The 20,088-nt window shown below is 33.3% G+C and overlaps 1 long non-coding RNA gene across 1 annotated transcript; it reads right to left on the reverse strand.

Annotated features, from left to right (window-relative positions):
• Positions 1-534: 534 nt before the first annotated feature.
• On the reverse strand, positions 535-17,365 carry LOC111638337. The gene is made up of 3 exons (XR_002758846.1): positions 17,247-17,365; positions 14,116-14,143; positions 535-1,109 (listed from the first exon to the last, which is right to left on the reverse strand). It is a non-coding gene; the product is annotated as an uncharacterized LOC111638337 (long non-coding RNA).
• Positions 17,366-20,088: the final 2,723 nt, after the last annotated feature.

The following is a 20,088-nucleotide window of genomic DNA, read 5'->3' on the forward strand; positions in this document are numbered from 1 at the left end:
GAAAAACATTCGGCAACATCAGAAGCAGAAGCGTCGCGATCTGGCAACATTAAAACAAGTTTCGAGAAGGATCACGTGTATCGACAGAAGGCGAGAAGAGAAAATTTACATACTTAAGTACTAATAGTTCACGAAAATAATAATTTTCGTGAACTATTATTATTTAAGTATGTAAAAATTTATTACATTTCATGTTGTACGTGGGTTTTACCCAATTCTCGAACCGTGTCAGAGTGAATCCGTGCTATAAAAGTACCGTGTTATACGGGGATGGTACCAATTCTCGAACCGTGTTAGAGCGAATCCGTGCTATAGAAGTGCCGTGTTATACGGGGGTTACCTGTATATTATATATAGTGTATCACTGATTAAAGATATATTTGCAGTAAGATTAATTACTTTTTCCAGATTTTTGTAAAATTTAACTGAAACCATGTCATTAAGATGCAATCCAATGATTCACAGTCGAGTAGTTTTAACATGTTAACTTGCCGTTAATCATTTAAGTCTATAAAGTCAAGCTTTTAAGGTTTTTGATTTCATTTGATTATGGCAACGTAATATATGGACAATCTGTCAAGGGGGAGGACTTTTATGAGAAACTGGTCCCTATTTAGGTGTTACTAACATGAAGAAAATCTGGAAAACTCCATGTAGCAAACCAACTACCAGTGTTCAGTAATTTAATCCACTGTGGCCACACTGGTAGACTGACACACTTTTAAGGTAAATTATAGAATTTGACTTAAGATAACCTTAAGTATCATAATAATGAATGAAGTTATTGCATACATGTATATATCGGTCACAATACATGATGTTGAAAGTCAGTCAAAATTGAATTTTGAGATTACAACAAATTATGAGTACAGATTTTCAGATCAATTCAATAGATAAAAACATAAATTTTTTATTAGTATTGTAAAATGTATTAAAAAATTAATTTTAAAATAATATGACGACACACTAATTAAATATAAATTTAACATGTTCACTTACCGTGCGGATCATATCGAACAAACTCTAGTCTGGGAGTTCGCACTCGTCGTCTCATAGTTAACGAATGCTTACTGGCAGTGCTTTGCAATAAAACAAGAGCAAATGGATATCTAAAAATATATATAAAAAAGATTGTAAGCTATATTATTTAATTTATGAAAATTTATTACAGTATTAAAAAAATACAGACGTACTGAATTCTAAATAAATGGAAACATTGATACAATGCAATGTCTTTCATAATTATCATGATAGATTTCATCAAATTCTTTCCTGCATAACCAGAAAGACGAAAACTGGGATTATATTAAGGGACATAATTAATTTTCTAAACATTTTAAATATTAAAATGTTTAGAAATTTCCTTCTTTTTCATTTGAAATAAAATATTAAAGTTTATCAGAATACATCATCTAACTTCCTATGAATCAGAGGAAGTTTGGGAGTTCCTCCTAAAATGAAAGTTTTAGAGGGACAGAAACAAATCATGGACAAACCCCATTGGTCCACTGATTTGTTATAAAAGATGGAGGTCAACTTTTACCCCTGCTTTCAGTCGTATAGACTATAGTTCCTGCCTTATTTTTGGTATATCAATCCCATCATAAAAGAATGATATGAGAAGTTGTCCCTTTCCAAGAAAAGGTTCTCGAATTACCTCCCCAGGTAACAATAATAGAGAGGTTGAGGCGCACGTTTTAAACGTGTATGTGTGACGTTCGGCGCCGCTTTCCCGTAAGCCTAAAAGTTTGACAGTGACGTTTGGAATGTCGAGCGTGATTCCACCGACTATCCAAACACCATTGTCAAACTTTTAGGCTTACGGGAAAGCGGCGCCGAACGTCACACGTACACGTTTACACGTTTAAAACGTGCGCCTCAACCTCTCTAATAATTACTGTAAGCTCTCTTGTAACTTATTAGTAATTTGAACTAGGAATCATTTAAGTACAGTATATGCATATATTTGTTTCGTTATTTTTATAGTCAATTGGATATTCATTTGTTATTTTCATCATTTAATTGATAGAGGAGAAGGTGGTACAGTAGAGTCTCGAAAACTCGGCCTAATGTGGACCGAAGGGTGGCCGAGTTTGTGAAAATGCCAGGTTATCGGGAATCGGGTTAAAAAAAATAAGTATGAGTGTTTCCTCAGAAAATACTGCACTGTACTTTTATGTATTGTTTACTTGAGAATACAACAGAGAATAAATTGCCCAAATACCCTTAAACAAAGGAAAAGTACGTCCTTTATGAAGGCATAGAACCTTTACTACATGAAAATAAAAATTAATGAATATACTGTGTACAGTAATTTACCTGATAAGACAGACCTCAGAAAAATACTTTGAGGCATAAAGCTCTTTATAATGAAAATTAATTAACTAAGGATTTTTTGCCCTTCCAGGGTGTGGCCGAGTTATCCGGACTGCTGGGTTATTTGAGCCAAGTTTTCGAGACTCTACTGTATTATGGAACCCCAATTACATTATAGTGAATTGTAAACAAGGTATCATAACTACACCCACATTTTTTGTGTGAAAAGTACTGGTAACTATTAAACTAAATGTTCCTAATTGGATTTTTTCACTAGTGTAACTATAAGTATGGTTTTTGAAGGCTTCTGTACAAAAAGTCAGAAAGTAGGCATAGGGAAAACCGGGTGGTAATATGGAACCCTACTGTATGTTTTCAAAAAATGCTTTAATGTATCCAAAAACAAATAAGAAAGTACAAAGAATGTTAAATAATTATAAAATCATTTACTCCAATGTATTTTATCGAAAAAAATACTTTCATAATAAAAAAATATGACCACCATCAACAATATATATACCAGCAGCTCTTTTTCGATATTCTCAGAAAGAATTGACCTAGTGTCTCNTGCTTTAATGTATCCAAAAACAAATAAGAAAGTACAAAGAATGTTAAATAATTATAAAATCATTTACTCCAATGTATTTTATTGAAAAAATGCTTTATAATAGAAAAATATGACCTCCATCAACAATATATGTTCCAGCAGCTTTTTTTCGATATTCTCAGGAAGAATTGGCTTTCTACCTAGTGTCTTTTTCACAAATTGCTCCAGACAAATGTCTGCTTACAAAAAGAGAGTTCGGAGGAGTTGGGTTCGATATTAAAAGCACCAATGGGTCTGTATGTCATGCATCACCATCTTGAATTAACTTATGTCTGTCAAGACAAAACTGTAAAAAACGTGATCATCACACAGATTAATATGTACCCCTAAGTCTCTGGAACAGAATACATGCACCAGTGAACCTATAACTACACAATTTATATTTTAAAAATAATTAAATTCACTTACCATTCAAAACTTTTGAATTTCGAAAAACAAATGTATGAGTCACTTAAATACATGAGCCAATCACAGCCCAGCACGTGTGCAGTTTAGCGGCTAGGCCAGTTTGAAAGGTTTTCTTCCATAAAATTAATCAATTCTAGATTAATTTGACTCAACATTTCCAAATCACATATAATTTTTTAGAAATAATCCATATAAACTATGCTATAAACAAAAAATTGTAGAATTACTTACTGAGTGTGCACCGTTCGAAGACGCCATTGCTTAAGCTTGTTTTTGTCCAACAGGATTGGTCGCAACTCGTGTCACGACACAAGTAGGCGATGACGTTTTACCGTGTTATACGAACATGTTCGCAATTTTTTCGCTATGTTAATCGAATCCGTGTTATATGAACCCATGCTATAGGGGGGTCTACTGTATGCTGATTCATTACGAACAGCTGTTGAACTGAAGTGAAACAGGTTTTTCCCTTGCTTTGAATGTCTGCCTAGTGCAGTTCAGCCACAATCTGCTACAGTTTGCCTTTATTATCAGTTTGAAATGGAGGGTTTCCATAATACCATCTTTTTCTCTATATAGAATTGTAACCTATTCTTTATAATTTTTGTGTAAATAAATATATAGTTGTATAAGCCTACTTTCATTGCCAAACAAGAAACACCATCCTTACCACTCAGACTACATTTAAAATAAGATATTCTTTGTATCATGAGTTAGAATGCAATACAAAATTAACTATTCCAACTGGTGTCAGGCTCCTGACATAGGAAACTGAAAGATTGCAATCTCTCAGTCTCCTATCTTAAACTTAAACCATCCTGATTATAGTGAGTGGGCTCTCACATTAGATTTGGCACAATTTACATCGTACAAAAAAGAGAAAGAGCTAATTTTTACATTGCATAAACACTATCCCAAACCAATATAAGAACACTTCAAAACCATAAATGTTTTTGTTCTTTTAACTGGATTATTAAGAAACAAATGTTTTCACCTTTATAAAGACCATACTTGGGTTCTACTGGTAGAACAGAAAATCAAACAACAACATACATTTAAAGATGTTCATTGTGTAAGAAGTTCACATGTGCAGGGGAGCATGGTAATATATTATAAATTAAAACAGAAGAAATAAAAAAAATTTTTGTTATTTGTTATTATTTGTTATTTATAGCATAAAAACAATAAATGTATTAAGACCGAAGTAATTATAAAAGTCAACATTGTTGCTAAAGACATTCGAATACTGCCCCCGAGCATGCAACATAAGAGCAGTGTCCCTGCTATCAATAGTCATTCCTTTACAGATGACACCATATGTCTCAATAATCTCAACATATTTTAGACACAATGGTAATGCGTTTTGATGTAGAAGATGAACTCTATCAAAATAAACTTCCACGTCTTTGTTCAATGCATAGGCTGCCAAGGCCATGACTCCCGTTCTTTCAGTAATCGAGTCCCAGTGTTCATTGAGCCTCATCTCGAGGAGTCTAAAGGTTCATATTGTCAATTGAGTTGGGTCAAGGTTCACCTATGTATTCATATTGTCAATTGAGCCTATGGTCGTACAATGGAACCATGTATACTCCCGGCAAAGCCTTTTCATCGGGAGAGTCCTTGTCATTCCTAAGTAATGAAAAGAATGCCAGAGATCTCTTGTATGCAATTCAGATGTCAGATTGCCAGCCGATCTCCTTGAAGATAGCACTTAATTGCTGATTATGCATAATGGTTCAAATGAGCTTGGTGTCCTCATCACTTGTTGCTGTAGGCCCATCAAAATACTTTATGAATGTGATGATAAGTTTGTGTCCATATCCAAACATTTTGGCAATACGGAAAATGCTTCGGAGCTCTTTTTGTCTAAGGGTATTGTTAGAATGGTGGGCGAAATGTTCTGTGGAACTAAGGCCCCAAAGGTGACTGGTTTGTACTTTGGAGGATCGTGTGAGCATGGTGGAATGAAGAACGGTTTACAAAATGTCCATAGTGAGAACTCTGTTACTTGAAGTAATAGAGAGATTCAAAAAAATGTACAGTACCTGCCTATTACTACTTTGCTCCAGAGATAGTGTTAGACAATAAAGATTGTTATTTAAATGGCCATCAGGAAATCGTGTAGGGGTGATTCACAAGACCAAATGATCAAGATGCTGTTGACATACCTCCAATACAATAAGATGATGACGACGATGATGTCAAAGGATGGTAGCACATTTCCTCCAGTTGTCTAACTACCAGTTCACATAAAGTCCCCAATATGGGACTCCCATCAGTACTCTCGGATTGTTAATAGGGTTGCCAACTGTACTTTATTCAGCTCTCCTGTCCTGTCAAATACTTTGTGGGTAGCCAGAGGTAGGGCGCGGTCGTACCTCTTTTTCCGGCAATGGTTTGGTGGAAACTGCCCACTTTGTCATCGGATGGCATTTTTGTTCTTTTGATCCTGTGAGGTGGGGATCGGTTTGTCAGGTTGAGTGGCAGAGTATGAGAGAGGTCGTCGGTAAGGCGTCGGTGATATCCGAATAAAAGACACCATTAACAGATCAGTTCATAATTACATAATAATGTAATCAGTTCGTAATTTGTAAAAAAAGTTACTTTCCATAGATGAGATTTCTTTTCAAGAAATATCGCTGAGAGAAGCAACTGCAGCTAATTCGAAAAGAGGAGGGCAAGGTTATAAATGCTGTCATTGCAAAAAGAAGTGTTTCATGAATAAATGCATTTGTAAAAGCAAGGGACTCTTGTGCAATTCAAAGTGCCATAACAGTTTAAGTTGTTGCAATAAATAAGATTGTATAACATTAATCACAAAATTTATGTGTAAGTTTATTATTGTATTATTTTCTTTTCTGATTAAGAATGTACTGTTCGTTTTAGGTTCAATAGTTTATTTACACATGCTGTTACTTAAGCTTTCTCCTATTTTGACACATTAAAAAGTTGCATTTTTGTCTTAACATAATAAAAATATTTTTATTCAACATTCACCATTAGTGCATGCTGAATGTCGACATTTGCCGGTGTAATTGAGAAATAATGATATTTAGCAAATATTTCGTACATACACGAAACGACTGTGTGAATGCTGACATTCACCAGAGAATGTTGACATTGCCAGATATTGGTCATTTACAGTAACATATACAATAAACCTTCCATTAATTTAGAAAACAAGCAAGGCTTTATAAAATTCTGCTCTAATTACAATTTCTGCCATTGAGTTTGAACGAACAAATGATTTTGAAACACAGGTATGTGTATACCATATGAGGCCTAGCTATAACATTTGGCATTGTAACTTGAAAAAGTTGGCAATACTGCTTAATGTCCACTGTCTTCCCTCCCAGTCTCATTGTAGATGTGTTTTGTTTGCACTTGGTTTTATTCATTCTAAAGCACTTAAATGTGCCTTGCTACATATAATATTCACTCTTTTAAATTGTTATATACATACTTTTTGTGTTCATCACATGTCATTTTATTAAGTGCTGCTCTACCCATAAATCAATTATGGAACCAATGAGAAAGAAGACCAAACAATTATGTTCAAATAACTAAAGTTGGGAAAAATATTACAAATGGTTAGGGGCAACTACTAATCCACAAGAAGCAAAGTGCACTATTTGTGAAAGCATTTTCAAAATTGAATATATGGGTGTCTTAGCAATAAGACAGCATAAAAATTCAGAATAAAATTAAAAGCAGTGTGCTATCTTCCAGTTCTTTAATTGATAAGTATATTGCAAAAGCAAATACTAAAGAAGATATTATAGCTGCTCCAGAAATAGCTCAAATGTACCATGCAGTTAAATACAATCATTCCTATAACTCACTTGATTGCAAAATAAATACCAAATGGCCTTTGATTATAAATGTGTGAATATTCAATCAAACAATCTTTATTATTTGATATAACAGGTGTTATTACAAAGGGATAAATATCATTGTTACTTTAAATTTATATAAATTCCTTGTTCATATATCAATGTCAACATAGCAAAACTGTCACCAAATAAAATTTGATAACAAAAATCAAATGTCAGTGTAGCAGCTCAGATATCCAAAAGAATATTAAAGAATCAAGAAGGTGTTTTCTCATAGTTCATCACTTTCATTCCACAAAAAGAACACTCAGCGTAACACAAGACATTAATTATTTTACTGTTTAAATAAGTTTTCGATAAACTTAATCCGAATTGTTCAGCAAATGACTTTATTTTGTAACTCAAATTAGATAATAAATATAGTGCTGACATCCACATTCCATTAAGAAAAGATCCAGCGTTCCAACCCCATTCAGTCATATAATGAACATCTTTTGACCAATAGTCATTGATCACAATCCAGGAGGAATAAAATTTCACTTAAAGAATGTATATAACTAGAGGACAATCCAATATTATTTTATAATTTTTTAACTATAAACAGACCATGACTTCAAAAAAGAATTACCATTTAACTGTGAAAGTCTTGTATATATCAATTTTCGATAATCATCTTCCAGTAGGTCAATAAGTTTCCTTTAAAACCAAAACAAATTTCTCAATAAATTAATAGCAAGGGGAGGTCTTCCCAATTCCATTCTCAGTGCAGGTCTTGAAACATCTATTAATATGGAACACCTGGTTAAAGTAGAACAACTGTATTACCTCAAATCTGTCAACTAAGAAACCACCCTAAACCAGAAAAGCATAAAAAGTACTCAGTTCAGTCAAGGAATCAAATGATCTAAAATAATTATTTAATGAAGATGCTTTAATTTTAATAAATAACTTGATGAGATTGGAGATTTTAGCTCTTCCATCAAGTAAACTTTTATTTAAATGATAGGAAAATGTGCCCTGTGAAGAAATAATACCTGGATATTTAAAATTTGACACAATTTCCAGTTTATGGTTTTATAAACTGAAATTGTCTGTTTTTTTTAAGTTTACCACCTCTATGAAAAGTCATAAGCTTTGTCTTTTCCAAATTAATTGTCATCAATTATCTTCACAATATCTCCAAGTAAGATCGAGTCTTTCCCTAAGCACAGAAGCTGAATTAGCTAAGAGAAGGATATCATCAGCATAAAGAAGACAATTAATTTTAACATGAGAAGATAATGCTATCATAGAATTTTGACCTTTCAGAAGATCAGGAAGATCATTCAAAAACAAAATAAAAAGGATAGAACTCAATGATTCTCCTTGAGGTAGCCCCTCTATTGGACTCAACATTATCAGTACAAAATGAAAAGTCTCTATGACAGTATTTCCCAATGTGGGGCCCATGCCCCACAGGGGGGGACAATTTGAAAATGGACTCACCCAGAGTTTAAATTAACCCAGTGTTTCTCAAACTTTTTTGTCTGGTGGCACACTGAAATTATTAAACAAAATTCACGGCACCCCTATTATTTTTTTTTTTGCTTTTTTACGGTTAGTAAAGATATGAAGGATGAGAAGTTTTTGAAAAAAATAAGTTTTTTAAAGTAAGTTTATTTCCAAACAACACAAAAACATTCAAAACAAAAGTTATTATTACAAAGGTATCTGGTAAGCATGTGCCTGATGGTGTTTGCATATTTCCTTGATATTAGGTTGTGTGTTTGAAAGATATCCTCATCTCATTTTCAAAGGCCTTTAGTCTTTCTCTCTTCTTTGTTTTAATATTTAGGAGTGTAGAGAATCCCACTTCACAGAGATACAATGTGGAAAACTGCAATAAAATATTAAGTGCTTTGAATCCTATATTGGGATATTCCTTCATAATTGTTATCCAAAATGAATTCAGACTCATTTCTGAATGCTTCAATCTTAAAGTATGATCGTTATGTATATCAATTAATTCTTCGGCTTCTGCAAGACTGAACTTACTTATTTCTAATGATGTCTCTACAAAACGATTTCGAATTCAGTTGTGCAAATCAACTGATATGTCAGGGAAATAATGGTTAATTTTTTCTTCTAACGACGTTAAATGACTAAATAAGTTTTTCCAAATCTGTATTGTTATATTTTCTTTTGGCAACTTGAATAAACATTTCTACATTATTTGTGTTTACTTTTATCTTCCACATTTTTATTTTATCTTTAAAAGCTTTAATTTTATCTACAGATGTTAAAATATTTTCATTTCTACCTTGCATGCTTGAGTTTAACTTGCTCAGGTGATCAAATATGTCTGTTAAATAAGCTAGTTTGGAACACCAAGAATCATTTTGTAATAATACACAAAATTCTGGTTTGTTTTCATGTTGAAAAAATATTAATATTTCTTCAAGTTCAAAAACACGATTTAATATGTGGCCTTTCGAAAGCCATCTCATTTCGATATGAAGAAGCAGGTTATTATGATGAGATTGCATCTCATAGTTTTGCAAATATATGTGATTTTAATGGTCTAGCTTTGATATAATTAACCATTTTAATGATTTCTTCTAACACTCTTTTGAGTTCAGGGCCTATTGTCTTTGCTACCAATGATTCATGATGAATGAAGCAGTGAGTTGTTACAATGTTTTCGTTTCCCTTTTTAGCATATGAAACAAATCCTTTTATAGTTCCAATCATTGAAGGGACCCATCTGTGCATACACCCACGCAAGATTTCCAAGATAGACCATTTGTATTAAAATATGTGTTCATGATATCAAAAACATCTTTTCCCGTCGTAGTTTTTTCAAATTCCTTGCAGCATAAAATTCTTCCAAAATTTCATCATTTTCAATAAATCGAGTGAAGACAAGTAATTGTGCTTTACCACTGATATCAGTTGACTCATCCAACTGCAAACTAAATAATTTCGATTCAATTATTTTATTTATAACTGATTTTTCAATATCAATTGATAGTTCACTAATACATCTAGTCATATTGTCATTTGACAAAGGAATCTTTTTTATTTCTCCTTCTGCTTCAGTACCAAGAATTGTTCTCACAATTGCTGTACAGGCTGGGCGAATCAAAGTTTTGCCAATAGTATGAGGCTTCATTTCTCTCGTGATTATTTCTGCAACTAAATAACTAAATAAAAATAACTGGGCTTCTTGAACACGGTCAGCAATTGTATATTTTTTTACAAAACTTTTACTTTGTTTTTCTTGTAATTTTATCAGATCTTTGAAATATTCAAGAGGTTTCTTAGACAAGTGATCATGTTTTGTGGAGAAGTGTGGCAATAGTTTACTGGAAACCATAGCTTCATTTGATAAAACAAAACCACACACAATACATTTTGGTCTGGAAATTAATTTATCACCACACCAGGTAAATCCCATTTTTAGGTAACTGCCTTGATATAAACAAGTTTTTACATTCTTTTTTAATGCAACATTTTTATGAGAACTTGTTGTTTCTGTTTCTTTTGTTTCAATAGTGCTTGTTTGTTGCTTAACGTTAAAAATAGTCAAATCTTCACTAATAGAGCTCTCAATTTTTGATGATTTACTAGTGCTAATTGACTCCTTAGCTTTGCTACCAGTAACCACTTCTTGATCATTAGAATCTTCACGTTTTCTTTTTTTAATGAAAAAATTATTCATGATATTGAATGACATAATTAACTTCAATATTTTATTATAAAATTTAATTACAAGTTAATAATTTATTTTTTCTTGCTGTAAAGAAGAAAAAATATTTGTATATGATGCTTTTTCGTTATTGTCTGAACATATAACAATAATAAAAACAACTACTTACTGCATTCAACGCATTTATATTGCACTTCTACTCGTTGCAGGAACAGAAGAACAGACAACTAGTAACTAGTTCGTTTTGTTTCTAGTATTTACGTGTCGCCAATTACTGAGTCACTGAGACAAGTGGCGACGTAACAAGATTAGTAGAAAAAAAAACCAATATTCATTTTTTATAATTGTTTTAATTATTTATTAATTTAATACTTTAATTCAATTATTTGAAGTAATTTTAATTTAATTATTTAAAAATTTTGCGGCACCCGCTTTGAGAACCACTGAGTTAACTGTATAGCCACTATGTATGTTAGGGGGGCATAAGAATTTCAGAAAGACTTAGGTGGGGCATAGCACAAAAAAGGTTGGGAAACACTGATGTAGTGGGTGTGGTCCTATAAGCCTTACAAATGTGAAGAGCTGCAATCCTTTGAACAGAACAGTTTTTTACAGTTATGGACTTTGTCGGCCACATGGCCCCAGGCCTGTACGGCATAGAGGAGTGCTGGCTGAATTGCATCCCTGTAAATAAGCTTAGTAGCATTAGGGCAAGGCCCCATGTGTTCCTAGTAATACTAAAGAGGGCATTGGCGGTCTTTTTAGCTTTGTCCGTGATGTATTTGACATGGGGTGTGAAGTTAAGTCTCTCATCAAGAATAACACTTAAATATTTAATTTTCGTTGTTTGCTTAATACTGTGAGCACCTATTTGAAGGGTAAGCTTCTTGACAAGTGGTGCATTCCTATCAACTATCATGCTTTTGCATTTGTCTGTGTTAATAAGTTGCCTATGATTAATGCTCTACTGGTGAATGTTATTGAGAATGTTGTTGTACAAGTCCTGTAAGCATTCACTGTTCCTGTGTGAAGCTAGGATAATTTTTTTGTCCACATAGTCCTGTTTGTGGCAGCCAGGAGGCAGGGTGTTGTTTACGTGTAGGATAGCATTATAAGCTATGTTCCAAAGACCAGGACCAGATCTGGATCCCTGAGGACAGCCCCTTACAAACCGTTCTTCATTCCACCGTGCTCGCACGATCCTCCAAAGTACAAACCAGCCGCCTTTGGGGCCTTAGTTCCACAGAACATTTCGCCCACCATTCTAACAATACCCTTAGACAAAAAGAGCTCGGATATGGACACAAACTTATCATCACATTCATAAAATAGTTTGATGGGCCTACAGCAACAAGCGATGAGGACACCAAGCTCATTCGAGCCATTACACATAATCAGCAATTAAGTGGTAGCTTCAAGGAGATCGGATGGCAATCTGACATCTGAATTGCATACAAGAGATCTCTGGCATTCTTTTCATTACTTAGGAACGACAAGGACTCTTCGATGAAAAGGCTCTGCAGTGAGTATACATGGTTCCTTTGTATGACCATAGGCTCGATTGACAATATGAACACATGTGGGTGCTACCTTTAGACCCCTTGAGATCAATGTTCCTTCTAATTTTTTTGTAGATGAACAGAACATATGCTTCTCTGAACAAAAAAAAATTTTTCTGAGCAGATTCTGAGCAAAAAATTTTTTGGAGCATATATATATATATACAGTAGAGCGTCGATTTTCCGAAAGTCAATCATCCGAAAGAATTCCAGTCGGCAATTTCGCCAGTGCTGTGGCGCTATATTCTTTGGCTATGTCTTGGGCTACTCAAATATTTTACGTTTTTGATACTAAATTAACATCTGAAGTATGTTTTTTTATTGTTTTTATATTTTTCAATATATTTATTTTGTTTGTACAAAATAAAAAAATAATTTTTAACAATACAATAGTCTTTGTTAGGCTTAACATCGACGAAAATTCAACGCGAAGCGACACGCAACGGAGAAAAATTTCAACANTTCCGTATTGCCAAAATGTTTGGATATGGACACAAACTTATCATCACATTCATAAAGTATTTTGATGGGCCTACAGCAACAAGTGATGAGGACACCAAGCTCATTTGAACCATTATGCATAATCAGCAATTAAGTGCTATCTTCAAGGAGATCGGCTGGCAATCTGACATCTGAATTGCATACAAGAGATCTCTGGCATTCTTTTCATTACTTAGGAATGACAAGGACTCTCCCGATGAAAAGGCTTTGCCGGGAGTATACATGGTTCCATTGTACGACCATAGGCTCAATTGACAATATGAATACATAGGTGAACCTTGACCCAACTCAATTGACAATATGAACCTTTAGACTCCTCGAGATGAGGCTCAATGAACACTGGGACTCGATTACTGAAAGAACGGGAGTCATGGCCTTGGCAGCCTATGCATTGAACAAAGACATGGAAGTTTATTTTGATAGAGTTCATCTTCTACATCAAAACGCATTACCATTGTGTCTAAAATATGTTGAGATTATTGAGACATATGGTGTCATCTGTAAAGGAATGACTATTGATAGCAGGGACACTGCTCCTATGTTGCATGCTCGGGGGCAGTATTCGAATGTCTTTAGCAACAATGTTGACTTTTATAATTACTTCGGTCTTAATACATTTATTGTTTTTATGCTATAAATAACAAATAATAACAAATAACAAAAATTTTTTTTATTTCTTCTGTTTTAATTTATAATATACTCCCGCACATGTGAAATTCTTACACAATGAAAATTTTTAAATGTATGTTGTTGTTTTATTTTCTGTTCTACCAATAGAACCCAAATATGGTCTTTATAAATGTCAAAAATGTTTGTTTTTTAATAAATGTTTTTGTTCTCTTAACTGGATTACTGTTTTGAAGCATTCTTATATTTTACATGGCATTACAAAAATTTGCCTTTAGATAGGAAACCAAACACCAAATTATAATATAATAGTGTGTTTGGTTTCTTCATATAAATTAGTCCATAGATTAATAAGTGACGATATTAATTATTAATCCACGGACTAAATTATTGGTATTAAAATAATGATTATTTTATTTCAAACTGGTCTTAATATCAGAAATAATCCCTAAAGAGGGGAAAATCAGTTCCCACTATAAATTTAAATTTTATATAATAGAGATCAGTCCCGTATTATACTAGAAAAACATTCGAAGATCAATCCAATAAAAGTCAAAATTATAAAAGAACACTTACTTTGAAATTCTTGGCATGACGATTATATCTGAAACATAAAATATAAAGAATTTAATAATGTCAATATTTAGAGAATGAAAAACAATACTATTAAAGTTAGCACAAATTTAGTCTGTTTTGATTCCTAGCGCACGAAAAATCGAAACGGTTCCAGAAACGTTAACGGGAACCATGTCAGACAAACACTACACCATTTAATTCTACGAAAACACAAACAAACAGAATTTAAATGTTGTACGGACATTTGAAAACACAATATGAAAATTACAATAATTTACAATAAAATAAATTATTGTAAATTTCATATCGGTAAAAAAGGGACAACATCCGAAAACTCCATTCACAAAACATGGAAACTCGCAGAACTACCACTTTGGAACTTTTTTTTTTAATACTCTTTCTGCCCTGTGGGCACTAAGAGGGCCTCTTATAGAGGCCCATTATGGGTTTCTGCCAGGCCCACAATGGGGCAACTGGGTGGTGAGGAATGGGGCCCGACATATCCGAACAGGCCACCCCTGAAAATTCCTGGGGATTCCTTGACCCGTCCGGATTTGATCCCAGATCCCCCAGAGTGGTAGGCTGCCACCTTGACTGCTCGGCCATCCAGTCCACTTTGGAACTATAAATTAAATTTAGTTTGTTTTTAAAACCAGAATAATTAATTAATTTGTAGTTTACAATTTTATTATTCTTATTTTCTTTTTAGCACCCGCTAGTTCGATTAGCTACGAGAAGGGAAATATGCACAACTTAAACTGGTGACACTCAAACTTTTTTGGATCCCCCCTGGGTTGATAACATTAGTAGTAACTAGAGTTTCTCTAACGGGATCCTGGCTGTTTTTTTAACCCAGAAAATCCAGCAAATTTCTTAAAAGTTCATTTTTTTCTTATTTTGTGTTAAGGTTGAGGAAATTTTGCTAATAGAAAGCATAATTAACTCATTAACTGTCAGAATACACTTGTATTTATTAATTTTAAGCCTGTTAATTTTATTTTTATTTTTTATATTTTTGTTTGCTTGTCATGACATATCACAGATGGTTAATAATCAATATGTAGCCTATTTGTGGCAGCACTCTGAAAATTATTTACTTTTCAGTGCTTGTAATATATTGAATAATTGCACCGATGCTGTATTAATTTTTAACCATGTTCAGTAGCTTGAAAACTGCATTATGCCAGATTGTGCAGAAGGATACAAATGAGTATGAAGTTTTCCTTCATAAACCCGATTATTAAACCCAAACGAACTGCCAAATTATCGGACCATAAGCTTGATGCTGCTATTAAAGCAGCCAATGTAGACAAATCAAGAATACTAGACAGCAAAAGAAGTACTACAACCATATAACATCTGTCTTGCATTAATTAAAAAGGATTCCACCTCATCAATTGAATTGTAAAGGGCATTCCCGATAGCAGAAATTTTTATAACTAAAATAAGAACCAGATCAAGTGATCGGAGTATTGACCATCTTTGCTTTTTAAAATCTTATTATAAAAATTTACAATAATCTTTTGTATTATGTTTAATTTACAAAAATGAAAATTACCTTCTAAATTAGAAGTTTGATCTAATATTTTTCTTTAAATTTTCAACTCATTTCAAAGGCTGTTTTTTTGTAAGCACTTTCCAACAAACTTTAATAAATTTTCTCTATTTCTGAAAATTTCTATGTAATTCAAAGGTAATTTTTAATACATATTTTACACAGCATTATTATTATTTTGGAGGTTGCAGAACATATTAAATTACTTAAAAAAATGAAAAATAACTATATCATCCGATTTGGAGATTCATTTTATATCTTAAAAATAATTAATTATATCCCAGGAAACAGTTCACTTTTTTTCCCAAAATCCCGGGACAAGCAAAGAAAACCAGGAAATAGTAGTAACGACACCCGTTCCGTGTACAGGGACCCTTGCCGGTGCTTTTTTAGCCCACCACTATAAAGCAAAACTAAATAACCAAAATTGAGCCCACCAGTGGCCAAGAGGTCTTCGTACCCTGAACGCTGGGAGTTTGGTCATGGGTTTGCACCTCACTCAGACAGGCTGACCATGTGGAGTTTTTTGAGTTTTCTCCACGTCTATAACGACTAAATAAGGGCGTTTTCCTTAAAAAGACCTCCCGGAAGGCAGCCCCCTAGGCAGATCGCCCAAGTGTTGCATTGCCATAACTTAACAAACAACAACAAATAACCGAAACGAATATTTGTCCGTTTGCCTCCAAAAACGCCCCCCTGGAGTGGAGACGATATCGCTCCCTTTGAGAAGCACTGACGTAAATAATAAGAAACCGGAGAAGTGACGTCGAAAGACGATTGAATTGTTGTGTTTGACAGAAAACGAACTTTCGATATGAAATTATTTAAACTAATGTTTTTGAATTTATTTAATTATTTAAAACACTAAATTATTCATAATAATCTTTCGTTTCGGAACTGCCGTCCGTTAAAAATAAATTAATTTTCAAAGAGAAAATGCACGTTTTTAATAGTAAATAAATAGAGAGGTTGAGGCGCACGTTTTAAACGTGTAAACGTGTATGTGTGACGTTCGGCGCCGCTTTCCCGTAAGCCTAAAAGTTTGACAATGGTGTTTGGATAGTCGGTGGAATCACGCTCGACATTCCAAACACCATCGTCAAACTTTTAGGCTTACGGGAAAGCGGCGCCGAACGTCACACGTACACGTTTACACGTTTAAAACGTGCGCCTCAACCTCTCTATTAAAGGATGCAAATCGTAGAGGGCGTGCTTAGTCTTTCAATATGGCGGCGATTCCGATACGTTCTTGTCACTTTTGTCTAGAGTTCGAGAAAATTCCGTCATTTCTGATTTATTTTAAATCTAGCGATCTATAACAGAACCCAATGCTCGTAAACCAGCATAAATCTACTTATATTATTTTTAGTTTAAGCGAGTTTTTAGACGAAAATTGACATTTGTCTGGAAAAAGATTGACCAGTTAACTTTACTGCTGTTAAATTAATATATTATAAAACGAAGAACGTGAAACAATATACTAAGCTAAACTAGACCGTCATGGTTTAATTTATTAGAACCAATCGAGTTTTTATTACTAATAATCTAAAATTTTCAATAAACGAGATCCACTCACCACACGTGCAAAGGACGAAAATAATGTATAATTCCTTTAATCGACATCAGATGGCGTAATCGAGCAACGAAAATTTGTTTCCTCCGATTGTAAATTTAAATAAGTAAAAATTTGATAGCCAAAGGTATATATAATTAAAGGCTTTAACTAAATATGTTTCAAAATAAAAAAAGCTATGGCAATGGTTCTTATAATAAAATACGAAGATAAATTCATTTAGTTTTGAAATGCAAAATTAGAGAAGAAATGTGGAGATATTTGTTAAAATAAGAATATAATTAATTTTCAATATCCGCATGCACTTTTACATTACACAAATTGCAAACAGCAGCTCGGATTAAACATTTTTATAAATTAAAATTACATGAAGAGAAAATAAACCATTCTCACAAACTTTACATTTTATGTAAAGTAAACCTTCAAAAATATTTGCAAGTGATAACAATTTTCTTCATTTAGGAACTTATGCATATAAACTAAATTATTTTTATCGAGAATTAAATAAATATATTTATAAAAATTTATTAAACAGTAGACAAAAAACAGAAATATCTACTTCAACTTTATTAAGTTATTTTATAATAAAACTAGCTGCAAGGACCCGCTTCGCTGGGTTTTTATTTGTGGGCAAAAAGTAACGATAGTGAAGATTAAGATAATTACATTATAGCCAATCTTACCCGTTTTCACAAAATGCAAGAATTAGGTCCCCCGTTTCCAGACTAATTAGAGACCTGATCCCGATTATATTTCTGAACGTCTCCTGTTCACGTCCAGTCAAACGAACTGTTTTCAACGTTTCTGGAACGTTTACAATCGTTCTATAATCGAACTAATATTCGAATCTTATGTTCGAATTCAAATTCGAATATTGTTCGAATTAAATTCGAACATAAAATTCGAAATAGAAAACCACTTTCAGCCCCATATCTCCCGCACCCTTATAGCTATCGAGACGCAACCACCATAGTGCACAAATGGAGACTTGGGGCTACTACCACATACAAACACCATTCACGTGCGATGTGTAGTTTTGGCTGAAAAGTGAAATGTAGGGACACACACGTCCATTTATATATATATAGATGAGTATTAAGAAACAATATGCAATTTTACTGTTATTACGAAATATTAATTTTAAATGAATAAAAGTTTTCATTTCAATTACTGTATTTTAAATTTTAAAGCGTGTTTTCAATCCACAAACAACATATAACATTTATTATGCTTAATACATCTTTATTCTAATGCTTCTGTTATTCTGTTTAATAAGTTATATAATGTTGTTATACAACATGTCAGAAAACTAAAACATTACCACAGTCTATAGCAGGGGTGGCCAACCTTTTGCATACCATGCGCCAATTTTTTGATAGACGAGTTCAGATGCGCAGTGGCATACCGTGAGTGTTAGCAGCCCGGAGTGGAGAAAAATTTCGGCCACCCCTNTAACAACAAAATATTTAAATTTAATAAAAAGTAAAATACATCTGGATACGAGTCCAATTTTGCTTGCCATGTCCAATCGTGTTGGGATTGTCACCTGTGAACATTTTAAACTGTTTTACATATTTGTGCAGAGGCATAGCCTTTAAAAAAATGTTGTCTCTGCAATGGAAATAGTTGTAATAGTTGTTCCTGGTGATTGGACATGGCAAGCAAAATTGGGCTCGTATCCAGATGTATTTTACTTTTTATTAAATTGTAAATCTGCCAGTCCTTTTCTACAATAAAATATTTAAATCTCTATTAGTAACCCAATACTGTATTTTCCAATTTTACTAAAACTGTTACCTCAGAAAATGCAACATGTTCACGCTGAATGATAGNGTATTAAATATTAAAGCAGTTTAGATACTGGATTTTTGATTTAATCTAACAACAAAATATTTAAATTTAATAAAAAGTAAAATACATCTGGATACAAGTCCAACTTTGCTTGCCATGTCCAATCGTGTTGGGATTGTCACCTGTGAACATTTTAAACTGTTTTACGTATTTGTGCAGAGGCATAGCCTCTAAAAAAAGGTTGTCTCTGCAATGGAAATAGTTGTAATAGTTGTTCCTGGTGATTCGACATGGCAAGCAAAATTGGACTCGTATCCAGATGTATTTTACTTTTTATTAAATTGTAAATCTGCCAGTCCTTTTCTACAATAAAATATTTAAATCTCTATTAGTAACCCAATACTGTATTTTCCAATTTTACTAAAACTGTTACCTCAGAAAATGCAACATGTTCACGCTGAATGATAGTACATGCAGCAAATAGCATTATTTGTATCAAAATATAAATTTATAAAAGCAATGATAATTATAAAACATATACTAAATTTTAGTTGAATTCTTATTGAATATATTCAAGCAATATTGAAGCCATTTAGCTCTCCTGGATTTGTCAGCGAGAAAACGAAACAATTTTACACCTTTGGCTGTCGAATTTTTACAATTCAGTACTGAACACCAAACCATTTTAAAGGTCCGAATAAATGAAAATGCGAGGGGGCTAAATCTGGACTATACTCCACACGTCAAACCAAACTGTGGTTGGCACAGCGGAATTCGAAGATCATGCAACATCCTCCTTATAGTCCCTCGGATTTTCATTTATTCGGACCTTTAAAGAAATTTTTGGCGGGAAAACGCTTTGCAGATCAAGAGGAATTGGAAGACACCGTTCTGGCTACTTCAAGCAACAGTACCGTGAAGGAATGTTCAAACTAGTTTCACACTTGAATAAATGTCTCGACGTTTAAGTCGATGATGTAGAGAAATAAACAAAAGTAGGCCTATGTAGTTTTTTGTGGAATGTATTATTTTCTTTATTTATAAATGTCAGTGT

The sequence above is a fragment of the Centruroides sculpturatus genome, unplaced genomic scaffold (assembly GCF_000671375.1).
Source record: "Centruroides sculpturatus isolate CEXI.00-Female unplaced genomic scaffold, Cexi_2.0 scaffold1131, whole genome shotgun sequence".
Lineage (NCBI taxonomy): Eukaryota > Metazoa > Arthropoda > Arachnida > Scorpiones > Buthidae > Centruroides > Centruroides sculpturatus.